The sequence below is a fragment of the Ictidomys tridecemlineatus genome, chromosome 5, assembly GCF_052094955.1.
Source record: "Ictidomys tridecemlineatus isolate mIctTri1 chromosome 5, mIctTri1.hap1, whole genome shotgun sequence".
In the NCBI taxonomy this organism is placed as follows: Eukaryota; Metazoa; Chordata; class Mammalia; order Rodentia; family Sciuridae; genus Ictidomys; species Ictidomys tridecemlineatus.
The window spans coordinates 13,325,001-13,339,380 of record NC_135481.1 but is presented as its reverse complement, the minus strand read 5'-3'; the positions used below and the strand labels follow the sequence as shown (position 1 = coordinate 13,339,380).

Below are 14,380 nucleotides of genomic sequence, written 5' to 3'. Positions count from 1 at the left end.
AACCCAATGACTGCAAAGACTTTTTTATATTTTTCATTTTTCAGAGAACTGACATTTTTAACCTGAAAGTGGGATATTAATCAAGTCTGCATACGGAATAGAGATCAGAATGACCTGAAATCTACAGACTCAATTTGGAACAGTAGTCATTCCTGTGGCTATTTTCTGCCAACAGCTTCAGAGCTCCAGAGAATCTTGAGGATGGGATGGGATACCTTTTAAGATGAGGTCAAATTAGTGGAGTACTTTTGAGGCCTGTGATAAAGCTTCAAAGTAGTTTTCCATTTTCATTTGGATGTAGTAGCCCAACATGGTAGACATTACCGGAGTTGGAATCTTAGCACGTCCATGAACTAGCGGGCTGGCCTTGGGCAGTGTGACCTTGGGCTACATGTCCTTGGGCAGAGTGACCTTGGCCAAGCTGATTTTTAATCCCTTTGGACCTCAGTGTTCTCATTTGTAAATGGCATTGGGGGAGAGGTCTGCTTCAAGAAAAGAGTAGAAATCAAGAGACTATGTCCAGCACCTTTGTATCAGGGCGTGTGCTGGTTACTCAGTCCAAATTAGTTCTGCCCTCCCACCCTGACCCTCCTCCTAGGAGCCCAGAGGCATCAGCCCAGGTTCTTCTCAGAAGGCGCTTGCTGCTCAGAACACTTCTCTTGCCAAGATTTTGTTCTTGCATAAATTCAACAAGCAAAGACTCCTTTGAAGTTCACCAGGAAAAAACTCTGTTCTGGCCTTTGGTTACAGCAAGTTCAAGAACAGGCCCTCGCTGTACAGGAAGACAGACACAGTAATTGGAATTTAAGTTCCTTTGTAAACTAAAAGATAACAACACCTACAACAAAAACTGATATATTATTTTTTTTTAACTTGAGGGATTTTTTTTCAACATGGTAAATGAACTACACTGTAAATGTATTTTCTGCACACAAAATTCCTACCTAGTAAATAGTAAATTTCTACACATATTTGTTTTTCTTCCCTATACCCTTATCCTTGGCAAGAAGTATGCAATTGATTACTGAGCATCCCATCCCAGGATGCCTCTGCAGACACTCATCCAAACACATTTGCTCAGAACTTGCCATACATTCCAACATCTGGGTGAGGGGTGTTGTTGTTGTTATTGTTTTGGTATGTTTTTGTTGTTGTTGTTGTTTTGTGTTTAAAATACAGTTACACTTTTAAGAAACAGAAATACCAGGATTTCTTTAAAAAAAAAAAAAAAAAAAAGACTGTTTCAAACCAGGCATACAAATCTCATATGTGCTGAACCATGGATTTCCTGACCTGCACATGCGAAAATATCCCCTTATTACAATGCCTGAGCCTAAGATTGCTCCACTATGGATGTGATCCTTTGGCTTAAGCATTATCTTTCATTTGGCTTCTGGGAAGGTAGGGAGGCTGATGGCAGCTAATGACAATGCCCCAGGAATAAATTTCTAAGTTTATACATGCAACAAATACCATTGTATTTATTTTCTTCACCTCAAACTAATTCTATTCCTGAGTCCTACAATATTCCAGAGGGTCCCCAGATTCTGGTGTCTCCTTCCTCTCTTTCTGGGGTCATGCCGAAGTTCTGGTTTCTTGTTTTCTAACAAGGGTGAGGGTAGGAAATGGACTTCTACTGGCAGATGTCCAGCTTATTTGCCTGATCCCGTGTCCTATCGACAGGCCCCAAGGGAGGATGACATCGCAGTACATGTGTCCTCCTGAGGCTCTCTGGCATCCAAGAGCAGATGGCAAGATCCTAGGGTGCCTGTGTACCCACTTGCACTCTGCACCACCAGCTCTCTAAGACCACTGGACGAGCCTCACCAACTTCTGGCATAATGCAGTTTCCAGTGTCTGTCGACCTGATGAGCATCATGTACATCTCGTTCTGGTACTGGTGTTTCCATCCGGTGTCTAGCAGTGCTGCTGAACACCTCTACATGTATTGTCCACTCAAACTCCCCTTTCTGTGAATTGCCCATTTATGTCTTTTACTAGTTGTTTTTTTTTTACATTGTTCTTAGTAGTTTTTCTTTATTGCTATTTTCATTCATTCATTCTTTCTTTCTTTTTTTTTTTTTTGTATCAGAGATTGAACCCAGGGATTCTTAACCACTGAGCCACATCCCCAGCCCTTTTTAAATTTTTTATTTAGAGACAAGTCTCACTAAGTTGCATAGGACCTCACTAAGTTGTTGAGGCTGGCTTTGAACTTTCAATCCTCCAAACTGCTGGGATTACAGGCGTGTGCCACCATGCCCAGCTATAATTCTTTATTTTGAAGAATTTCAAACTAACGAAAAGTTTTATGGCTTTTACAACAGAGTATACATTTTAATGCATATACATATATAATATATATATATAATTCTGTGTGTGTTGGGTTTTTTTAATACCTTTATTTTATTTATTCATTTTTATGTGGAGCTGAGGATCAAATCCAGGGCTTCTCACGTGCTAGGCAAGCACTCTACCGCTGAGCCACAACCTTAGCTCCGGTGGTGGTTTTTTATATGTAACCCAACTCTCAGTTGATTGTAATCCTCTGGACCGAGTGTTAAATTGATCTTTATTTTATTTGCTTTTTATTATGGTAAGAAATACATAATGTATTGTAAGTGTATATAGTTCAGTAGTGTTAAATTTATTCACATTGGTGTGAATATATATAAATATAGCTTGTTGAAATATTTGAAAGTATGTTGCTGGCATTCAGATTTGGATATGTCACCACCCCGGTAATTTTCTGAAATTATGAAAAAATACCTCCCAATCCCTTACCTGTCTATTAATTTCATCTGTGAAGATCTTCATGTAACCACAATTTTAATTTTGTTGTCATTGATGTGTTTATTTTTGTCCCTTAGGAAAGAGGTTTTGAGGGTCTTACCTAAGAAGTTCTTGGCTTCTCCAAATTGCAAAGATATTTTTCTTAACAATTTTTCCTTTTAACTTTATAGTTTCACCTTTCAAATTTAGATCTTAAATCTAAGGGGGTCAACTTTGTGTGGGATAACATGTAGGAATTCAGTTTTTTCTTCATATATAAGTTTTTTCAATGCCATTTAACATTTAATCACCACCCTGGCTCCTCTTAGCCCAGGGTTCCATGCATGAAGGTTGCTTGTAGACTCTGTCCTCTCCACTCCTCAGTCCACCTGTTCCTATTCAGGAAATGCATGATTCTGTGCTGTCTCTTGCTTTCTTTGACCTTCTGTCTGACACATCAACTTTTCTTTTTGGCTCTTGTTTTCCAAACTTTACAGCAATGTGAGGACTTTTACTCTTGTATATAAATTTTAGATGATGTTTTCTCAGTTCTTCAAACCTTCTGCTCACAGCCACCCACTGAACGACCTTCACGCCAGCCATCCAGCTGTCTTCCTACCTAATGGGTTCCTGGATGCTAAGAAGCAAATTTAAATATGAAGGTTTTTTTCCTGAGAATTCACTTCATGCCATACCACAAAAATGCCAAATCTATCTTGAAAATAAATAAAAGACGTTATCTTTTGAAGTGGTTCTGAATTCATGAAATTTGGATATGTAAAGGAGAATGCTTTCATTAATCTCCCCAAACAAATCCTAAGCATCTTAGGGAGACCTGTCTCAAAATAAAAAATAAAAAGGGCTAGGGATGAGGCTCAGGGGTAAGTGCCTATAGGTTCAATCTCTGGTACAAAAAAAAAAAAACTGACTTGAATTTCTTTTTTATGGAAACAGCTCCCATTTTCTCTGGGGTGGAATCTGAGTTCCAAAGGAGTTACAGAGAACTATGGCTTCCAGGCAGTGGAGAGATTCATGGAGTGCTCCACATCACCGAGACAGGTAGGTATCGTTGATATGCACATTGTCCCATCTGTCCTCAATCATTTGTCCTCAAATTCTCTCTACTTCCTCTGTTCCTCTCCTAGGCTCCTAGCAATCATTCTATGGTTCCATGAAAGCAACTGAGAAATACTAGGAAATTCCATCTACCTAGATGTGCCACAGAACCATTAATTCTCTGAGATCTTGCTGCCTCTCAAAGCTATGCCAGGAAAAAAAAGCACAGCTGCCTTCAGATCTCACAAATCTGCTGGGATCTCAGCAGATTTGTTCTCTCCACCCTCAAACCACCAAAAGCTGACTTCCTGTATTAGTCATGGTTCTCCAGAGAATCAGAACCAAGAGGATGTGTATATAGAGAAATGTTTACCATCAAACTTTGGCTCACTTGATTATGTGAGAATGGCAAGTCTAAACTCTATATCGTGAGCCTGCAGCTTGGAAACCTAGTTCAAGCTTCCAGTTCGAGTCCAAGGTCTGCAGTAGAACCAGGGAAAGCCAAGGGTGCAGATGAGGTCTGAAGGCAGTTCTGCTGGAGAAATCGCTCTTGATTGGGTGAGACTGATCTTGTTGCTCTATTCAGGACTTGACTGATTAGATGAAGCTCATTCACATTATGGAGGGCAATCTGCTTTACTCGGAGTCTCTCAATGTAATCGTTAATCTCATTTAAAACACCATCACAGAGATACTCAGAATACTGTCTGATTAAGTATTTGGGTACCCTATGCCCCAGCTATGCTGTTACAAAACTAACATACTCTCCTTGGTTAATTCCATATAATCCTGGGTCTAGTCTAATCAGATATTTCAATGTAGAGGATTGATATTTTTACTGAGATATAATTCACATGACATAAAATTTTAATGATCACCACTATCTAATTCCAGAACACTTTCATTGCCCCCCCCCTTCGCAGTCAAAAAGAGGATTTAGTGAATTGGCAGTGTATTTGACTAACACAATTTAGTGAATTGTATTAGTCCATTTTCCATTGCTATTACAAAATGCCTGAGACTAGGTACTTTATAAAGAAAAGAGGTTTGTTTTCTCAGTTCTGGCAGTCCAAGAGCATAGCTCTGGCTTCCAAATGACTCTGGGAAAGGCCTCATGGTGGATGGCATCCCAGAAACACACATGGGAGAGATTGCACAGTGAGACAGGCAACCAGACAACAAGGAGGGGCCAGGTTTGCTCTTTTATAACAGCCCACTCTCACAAGAATCACTGAGTCCTACAAGTAGACAATCCCTTTTGAGGGCAGCATTCCCACTAACCTAATTTCCTCCCACTGAGCCTCACTTCCTAGTGGTTCCACCACCTCTTAACATTACTACACTGTGGACCAAGCGTCTAACACATGGAACTTTGAGGGACACGTTCAAACCATATTCAAACCATAACAGGTTTGGATAGAGGCAGAAAAGGAACAGACACCAACACTGCACACTGAAACTCTAAGAAACGCTTTCACCACTTGGACTGGGGTTGTCAGAACCAGGGTCTAGGAGGAGGGCCTCCCAGAACTGGGACACGGATTTCCTAGAAGAGAGTACCCAAACTTGTAGTGGAACCTCAGGAGACAGGAGGAGGGGACTTCAGAGCTGAGACCTGGATCTCTGAGGTGGGCACTTGGACCATATGCTGGTGTCCTGCGGGAACTCAGGGGGCAGATCTCCCTAAGTTAGGACTCAGGAAGGGGCGCTGGCTGGCTGCTGCTGATAGGGGCTATGATGGGCCAATTATGGGAACTTAAGGAGAGGACGGAACCCGGAACCAATACTGCTGTGGAGTGACGCTGACACGACTGCGAGCACACAGGAAGGCGCAGCGCTTGTCAGTCCTCCTGACTTCCGGGCTCATTTTGGCGCCCCCTATTGGTGGACCTAACAGGGAGCAGCTGGCAAGGAGGAGAGTGAGTTACAGAGTCCGACCCTCACCTTTGTGCCACTGAGGATAGAAGAGGGGTTAGCAGGTGAGAGACCGTAGCTTTTTAAAACCCAGCTCTGTCTGCCTAGCCCCAGATGGGGTGGGGGATTCTCATTGGGAGTGTTAGAAGAAGAGAGTGGCTGTCACCCATGATGTTGTTGTTTTTTGTTTTGTTTTGTTTTTTGTTTTTCCCAAATAATTACCTCTGTTTCAGCTACTTTCCTCCCTGGTCTAAGAGCTCAGGAGCATGATTCCTAGACGTACCTGGGCAACTAACCTTGTTCCAGTCCACATCGCTGAATGGAGCCATGCCTGGAGACGGCTGTTTGGAGTGGAGGACGTTGGTGGTTACAGAGGACTGTCTTTAGGAGTGGACGGGATCATACTGCACACACTGTTTAGTCATATTCCAGAGATTGATGAAGGGCACCTGGCTCAGGTGAGATGGTCTGTGGCACATAATTTCACTGACCCACTGCTGAACTGCACCAGTTTTAAACCTGGAAGTATTCACCTTGATTCATCAAATAATAAAAACCAGCTTTAGTAAACAGAACTGCACTCACCTTCGGTGCACACTGCTGGCACCAATGGGAGCCTCACAGTGGATCCTCAGTTCTGATGAGATCCCAGCTCAGACACTGCCATGCACACGTATGAGCCAATCACGTGTGCCCCTCTACCTGTCTCAGATGATATTGCTCATCTCTCTGCCCTGTATCCTGACTGCATAGCCTCCTTCTGTTTATTTTTGGTAGGCAAATACTGTTTGATTTACCCAAGTGACATCTGAGGCTGGGTTTTCCTTTAATCCAAGTCCACTGTTGGTATCTGTCAAGACAGTATCGTGATTGTACACCTTCCCATTATGTGAAGAGTCTAAGTTTTGCAATGCAAAGAGCCAGGAAGGGGATTCTTTTCTTTGCATTTTTGCAGTCATCTTCTCTCTAGAACTAATCAGCACACAGTGGCCTAGCTGCTTCAAGAGATATGTCATAGGAGTTTTTTTTTTTTTTTTTTGGCTTTTGTTTTTAAAATTTGGTTTTGTAATATTACATATGCCCAGTTCACAAAGCAAACACATACAGCTACAAAGTGTAGCCACCACCCTGAAAAGAAAGAGGACATTGTCAAGCCCCCAGAAGCCTCTGGGTGCCTTCCCTTCAGGTGTACCCTCCGTGTTGACTCACAGGTTCACATTGTATCCATTCGAACAAGCTGGAATTAGGCTCCTTGGAATCCCTGAATTACTTGTAGAATAACTCGGACACTTTTCCTCCCCTTCTTTACTCCATCCCTGCAACCTTTATTTTTCTCTTGAGCAAAGCTTTAGAAGGCAGGAGTAAAACAGCAGGTCTTACTTTACAGAAGTTGACACGGTCAGATTTGGTGATAGACCCAGAGGTCCCTGTCCTCATCCTGTACCTCCAGTCCTTCCTTCTGATGGGGATCCAGCTGGACCAACAGCGACCCCAGCTCACAATGGACACTCTCAGCCATGGCAGCTGTGCAGAGGCACCAGCCTTGTAGTGACATCTATCCCACAGCAACACTTCACAGTCCTGTTTCAGCAGCTTGCGTGTCTGGTTTCCAGGTCCTCAGAAACTCCAAAGTGTTTGGTAGCTTTTCTGCCTCCTTCCACTCCTTTCTGAATGTGTACTTCCCCATCCTCTGCCCTAACTGCATGAGGACGAATTCCACCAGCTAATCCTGTGTTCACAGGATCCACTTCCCCGACAGAACACTAATCCACAGATTCTCATAGTCATCACTTTTCTTCCTTTTCTTTCAGTGTTATCATCAACTAGGCACACATACTTAAACACTGCAGTTTAGTTGCACCTGTTTTTTGGTGGGGTTTTTGTTTGTTTGTTTGTTTTAAATGAGTGGAATCTCCCTTTGTTTTGTGTCTAGCTTGATTTACTCAGCACTACGTTTGCAAGCTTTGACCACATTGCTGGGTGAAGCTGCAGCTTATGCTTTTCTTTGCTGTGAGAATGTCTTAGTATGAATAACTCACAATTAATTTTTCCACTCTATTGTCAATTTGGACTAGTATAAATCAGGCTGCTATAAACATTCTTGTATATGTCTCTTAGCACATTGAGGTACCTATGTTGTATGCAGGTATAAGGGCAGAATGGCTGAGTCATGGAGTATGTGAATCTGAAAATTAAGTAGATAAAAATCAAACTGGTGGTTTTACCAGTTCACATTCCCAACATCATCAGAATTGATATTTTCAATCTTTTCATTTTAGCCATTCTATGGAAGCTTAGGGAATACTCATTTGTGTTTTAAATTGCATTTCTGTGATAATGAGCTTGCACACCTATATATATACTTAATAGCCTTTCTTGAAGTGTCTGTTCTGTTGATTTTTTCCAGTAGGTATTTATTGGTTTATTTTTTCTCATTGACTTATAAATAATTCATTATATATATTTAATATTATTGAGTATATTTTGAATATAAGAACTTATTTGTGTTTTTTTAATGTTTAGTTCAATGAGAGCTGACATATGCAGTTATTGAAAAGTCAATCTTCTCTCTGTGGAATTATCTTGGCATCTTTGACAAAAAGCAATCACTCATGTATACGTGGGTCCATTTCTGGACTCTTCCATTCCTCTGATCTATTTGTCTTTGCATCATTTGCTATTCCTGGTTCTTTACAATTTCAATTTTTAAAAATCCGTTTGTCAATTGCTAGTTTTAATTAGTCTGCTTAGATTTAGATTGATTCACAGATTCATCATCCCAATTTGGAGATTGACATTTAACAACATTGAATCTTATGATGTGTGAATATGGTGTGTGTGCGTGTATTTTATATATATATATATATATATATATATATATATATATATATATATATATATATTAGACCTTTAATTTCTCTCAGCAATGTTCTTTTATTTTAGCATACAAGTCTTTTGTTATAGTTTATCCTCTAAGTATTTTATTTTTTGACATTGTAGTACATGAATATTTTTATTTCATTTTTCAATTATTTGATGCTAATATATAAAATTACAATCAACTTTTGTATATACTTGTATTCAGCAGCTTGGCTAAAATCAGTTTTTTAAAATATTTATTTATTTTTTAGGTGTAGATGGACACAACACAATGCCTTTATTTTTATTTGGTACTGAGGATCGAACCCGGGCCCACCCGTGCTAGGTGAGAGCGCTCTACCGCTGAGCCACAATCCCAGCCCTCAGTTTTTAATTCTAACAGCTCTTTGTAGGTTTTTTTGAAATTTTTATATAAACAATTATGTTACTTGCAAAACAAAAGCACTTTTACGTCTTACTTTTTAATCTACATATTTTAATTTCTTTTCCTTGCCTTATTGCAATGGCTAGGATCTCCAGAACAATGTTGGAGAGTAGCAGTGAGAGCTGCCCCCTGACCTTTATTCAGGCTTAGGGATGGGGTGTTCACTGTTTCACCCTGAAGGTGTGAAACTGTAGGGTTTTCATTGATAACCAATAGTAAATTGAGGAGGGTTTTTTTTGTTGTAGTTTACTGAGAGATTATATTATTAGTCAATTTTAAGTCTTTTCAAATTCATTTTCTGCACGCATGGAAATTATATTGCCCTTCTCCTTTCTTAATGAATGATATTAGTTGATTCTCAAATGTTAAGCCAACCTTGCATTTCTGGAATAAAACCCACAAGGTCATTGTGTATTATCCTTTTTATATACTGTTGGGTTTAATTTGTTAAAATTTTGTTAGAAATTTTTGTATCTATGTTCATGAGGGATATTGATCTTTTTTTAATTTTGGGATTAACTTTCACAGATCATGATTAGGGTTATGCTAACTCCAGTATTATACAGTGGTCCCACTTTCTTTATTTTCTGAAGAATTTTATGTAAAATTGGTATTATTTTATTTTATCCATGAATTTTTAACAGAATTTACCAAGAAAGCTATTTGAGTCTATAGTTCCCTTTATGGAAAGTTTGTTTTCAGAGTTTTAAAAAGTTATATTGAAGTAGAACTGATATAAAAAAAGGCACCCCATATCTATCATGTACAATTTGACAAATTTGTACATACACAAACAGCTGTGATGCCATCACCCCAATCAAGGTAATACCAACACCTCAAAAACTTAATCCTTGTGTCCCTTTGTTTTTATACAATATAACATTTAACATGAGACCTACTCTTAAAAGCTTTGAAGTGCATACTCCCATATTGTTAAGCAAAAACACAATGTATGTAGCAGATCTGTAGAACCTACTCATCTATCATGACTGGTACTCTGCAACCATTGTTTCCTCCATCCACAGACCCCTGCAAACACTATTGTATTTGATGCTTCCATGACATGACATTGACCATTTTAGACACCTCATATGAGGGGAATTGTGAAGAAATTTCCTTCTGTCATAGATTGTTTTACTTTTAAAAAGTTCTTTAGGTTCATTCATGCTGTCAAATGATGATAGAATGCTCTTCTCTTTTTTAAAGCTGAATACTACTCCTCTGTATGTATAGACAACATTTCTCTTTATACATTCATCAGTGATGGACCCTTAGGATATTTCCATGTATCAGTTATTGTGAATGAGATGAGTGGAAATATCCTTTTGAGACTATAATTTCCATTCTTTTGTACATGTGTGCTGAAGAGGAAAAGATGGATAGCAAGACTGTTCCATTTTTAATTTGCTGAGAGCCTCCATACTTTACGTTCCCAGTAGTGTACAAGAGTTCCGATTTCTCCACATCTTTGCCAATGCTTGTTACCTTTTGCTTTTTTTTAACAGCCTTTCTAGAAAATATAAAGTAATATTGTACTTTTGATATGCATTTTCTTAACAATGACATTGAGTGTCTTTTCCTATACCTGTTGACCATTTATGTTTTCTTTTAAAAGTGTTTATTATGCTCCTTTCTGCTACTTAATTTTTAAATTTTAATCCCATCTTGAAGAGTTTATCATATCTTTCTTGGTCTCCTACATTTTTTCCTAGAAGTTTCATGTATCAAGAGTACCAGTTTCTTTGCTGTTACACAGTGTGTGTGTGTGCACGCGCATGTGTGTGTGAATACACATTATGGCCCTTTCCTATGTCAAAAATTGAGTGTCTATATATTGTTCCGTGTGGATTCCTTTTAACTAGCCATCGTTTCTTTTTTTAGTATTTTTTTTTTTTTTGGTTTTAGGTGGACCCAATATTTTTATTTTTACCTTTATGTGGTGCTGAGGATTGAACCCAGTACCTCATGCATGAGAGGCAAGCACTCTACCACTGAGTCACAACCCCAGCCCCACCATTGTTTCTTTCTCGGGCTCATTATACATGTCAACTCTTTAGCACAAATTGGGGTGGGAGTAAACAGGGCGTAGGCAAGGGAAGTAACAGCTAGGTTTCAGATTTACTGTCCTAGGATAATTTCTCTGAGCCTATATAATGTTCTCTTTGTACTTTCAAGAATACAAAGAGATTTTTCACTTCTGAGCTACCAGGAAGCTGATGATTTTGTAGGAAGCCATGTGGACTATAAACTGCTCATGTTATGACAGTGTCCATAGCCCTCCGCCTGGATCAGCAGCCACTTAATGTAATTGCCACCCAGCCTCTCCATCTGTCCACCAGTGCTATGCCACAAGCCACTCTTTTAAAGAGGATGATGCACCCTTGGGATCTCATTCTCCCCTGTCTTCTAACTCTCCCCTGTTCTTAGTTCTTTTCTTTTATTATTAGATCTTTATAGTTATACATAGTAGCTTGGTTCGTCCTGACAAATACAGGCATGGTTCATAAATGCGTGGAAATCGATTTTAGTTCATGACCCCCGCTCTTATCCCTCTCCCTTTTGAAGTTTTTTTTAAATAATAAAACTTATTTAATAAATAAAGGTAGATCTGAGCTCCTGTTTCAGTTCTCATAAATTATATTAGTAATTTTGTCTGTGCTGTGGAATTTGTTGGCATAAATTAGGACACTCCCTTCTTTTTATTGTGTGTAGTGTCTCTAGTAATAAGCTTCATTTATTCCTGATATTGGTCATTTTTCTCCTCTGTATTTTCTTGGTGAGTCTAGCTAGGGACTTACCAATTTGGTTTACCTTTTCAGGGAAACAACATTTGACCTTATTAATTTTTGTACTATCTGATCTCTTCCATATTGTTGTTTGCTTTTATATTTTTCCCCTTTCTACTTATTTTGGATTACATTTTTTTCTCTCCTCTAGCCTTTTAAAAGTTAACTTTGAGCATTAAATTTGGACCTTTCATCGTTTTTAGTATAAGCATTTGAAACATTTCCCTCCAAACACCAGTTTAGACAAATCTTACAAATGTAGATGCTGTATTTTCATCAGGCAGTCTAAAGTATTTTTAAAGTTTCCTGGGATTTCTTCTTTGACCCATGGGTTATATGGAGACGTGTTGTTTCATCTCAAAAATGTGTTTTTTCCTAGATGTCTTCTTGTTATTGATTTCTCATTTAATCCAATTTCAGCCAGAGAATATATCCCGAAAGCTCCAGATTCCAAATTTCTGGCTCTCCAACCTCTACCCAGTAGACTTTTCCATTTCATCTGTTGACTGGAATCTTCAAGCAGATTTCTAAAAAATACATATTTTGTCTAGTATCTTATTGTGCTGAGGAAGACAGTTAATCCAGACCCCTTAGTCCTTCATTATCAGAAACATTTCCCAACATGTATTACTCAGCAAAGCCAAATAAAAGCTATGCCATAAAGTGCTTTTGGTGAATTTTTCTGCATGGGATACACTGACTCTCTTCTTAAAATGTAACTCAAATGTTTGGGCCAAAAATATTTTCTCTTTCTCCTGCTACAAACTTCAGAATCAAATCTAGGCATTCTTCTCACAAAGAGCTGCAAGAGGTGCTCAAAATTGGGGTCCTCAGTCTCAACCATTTGGCATTGTCCATTCATTTTACAAGAATGTCTTTGATGTTTATTAAATGGTATTTGCTAAAGACAGAGAAATAAAACTTACCACTTCTATTTGATCCCTATTTATGTCAACCTAAAAAAATTCATTTTGAACTGCATTCACAATTAAATATATTATTTTGTATAAAATTCTATATGCTCTATCTAGTCCTGTGGCTTTCCTAAACCCTGAGGTCATTTCTTAGGAGGGAAAGATCATTCCCATTGGTGTGGATCATTTGATGTAAAGATGCACCATTCTTTGTAACACTTTGTAACACAGTGCCCTAAAGAAAGCACACCATCAGTCAGGCTCCTCCAAGAGCAGAAATTCCCAAGCCAATACTCCTGGGTATGTACAATCGATTAATACCTAGAAAGCCCAAATACCAGGCCCACCCCATTAATAAAGGGGCCCTTCTGGTCTCCGTCTGCTTTTTTTTGAGAGAGAGAGAGAGAACTTTTTAATATTTATTTTTTAGTTTACAGTGGACACAACATCTTTTTTTTTTTTTTTAATGTGGTGCTGAGGATCAAACCCAGCGCCCTGCGCATGCCAGGCGAGCACGCTACTGCTTGAGCCACATCCCCAGCCCTCCATCTGCTTTTATTGTCTTATTTCTCTATACTTCTAGAGACTTGGGTGGGATAGGATGGTGCTACTTACTTGTCTTGAATCCAAGAGACCTGCTAACCAATCCTCTTCTTGAGATAATTTGTCCATCCTTTGTTTTAAAAGAAAGCATTCTTGTGTTCTCAAGCCTTCAATAGAGAACAGGGGGTTCTGCAGAGGTGGGTCCCTGGCTCAGAGCACATGGATATAACACATTGCTGCATTTAATTTTTACTGCATAAAAATATCCAAATCTCTCATCTCATGAATCATATGTATTTATATATATATATATATATATATATATATATATATTCACCACTGATTTTTTGGACCATCAATGGCTCATAAATGAACTTAAACTAAGGGGCTCTTAATAGTGATAAGGAAAAGCAAAACCAGGGAGTGGGGGAAGTATCAATATTTGGGTAAGTTGAGAGGCATCTATAATGAAAGAAAAATGGAGTCTTGAGTTTGCAGCGTGGTGTGATAGGGCAGAACTTAGCTAAAATTCCAGCTCTGATTTTTTTTTAACTTATTTTTTAAAATTTATTTTTATGTGGTGCTGAGGATCGAACCCAGGGCCTTGCACATGTGAGGCGAAGGCTCTACCGCTGAGCTCCAACCCCAGCCCCCAGCTCTGCGACTGTAAGCAGAGGCATGGCCTTAGGAGTCCCAACTCCTTTCCTCATGCAAACAGGAGCAAAAGGTGACCATCTCAGAGGACTGGTAAATGAGGTGACGTATTGGAAAGTCAGAGACGTAGTGAGTTTTCAATAATGACAGCTTGTCTTTTCTCCCCAAACAACTCTTTGGTTCAGATTTCCTTGATTAATTTAGGAAGTCTTGAGGAAGACTCTCGATAATATCAACAACTGAAGAAGTAGAAAGATTTGTAAAAACAAAACAAGCAAAATAAAAAACAACAGAGTTTATAGGAGGAATGATTCAGTAAACATCCTACATTTGTACCACTTAATGCTTTGCCAGAGGGCACCCTAACTGCTATTTGATGTGAGCCTCACAATTGGTCCATGAAATTGATGGGGCAAATACTGCAGAGTCCATTTGAA

At 39.0% G+C, this 14,380-nt stretch overlaps 2 long non-coding RNA genes across 2 annotated transcripts in view; one reads left to right on the top strand and one right to left on the bottom strand.

Moving 5' to 3' along the window:
• LOC120886483 (uncharacterized) overlaps positions 1 to 14,380 on the bottom strand; it is an 83,343-nt gene that overhangs the window by 59,609 nt on the left and 9,354 nt on the right. The gene's annotated exons all lie outside the window — the stretch shown is intronic.
• On the top strand, positions 5,066 to 12,635 carry LOC120886159 (uncharacterized). Its single transcript, XR_013438712.1, has 3 exons — positions 5,066 to 6,200; positions 8,874 to 8,947; positions 12,253 to 12,635. It is a non-coding gene; the product is annotated as an uncharacterized LOC120886159 (long non-coding RNA).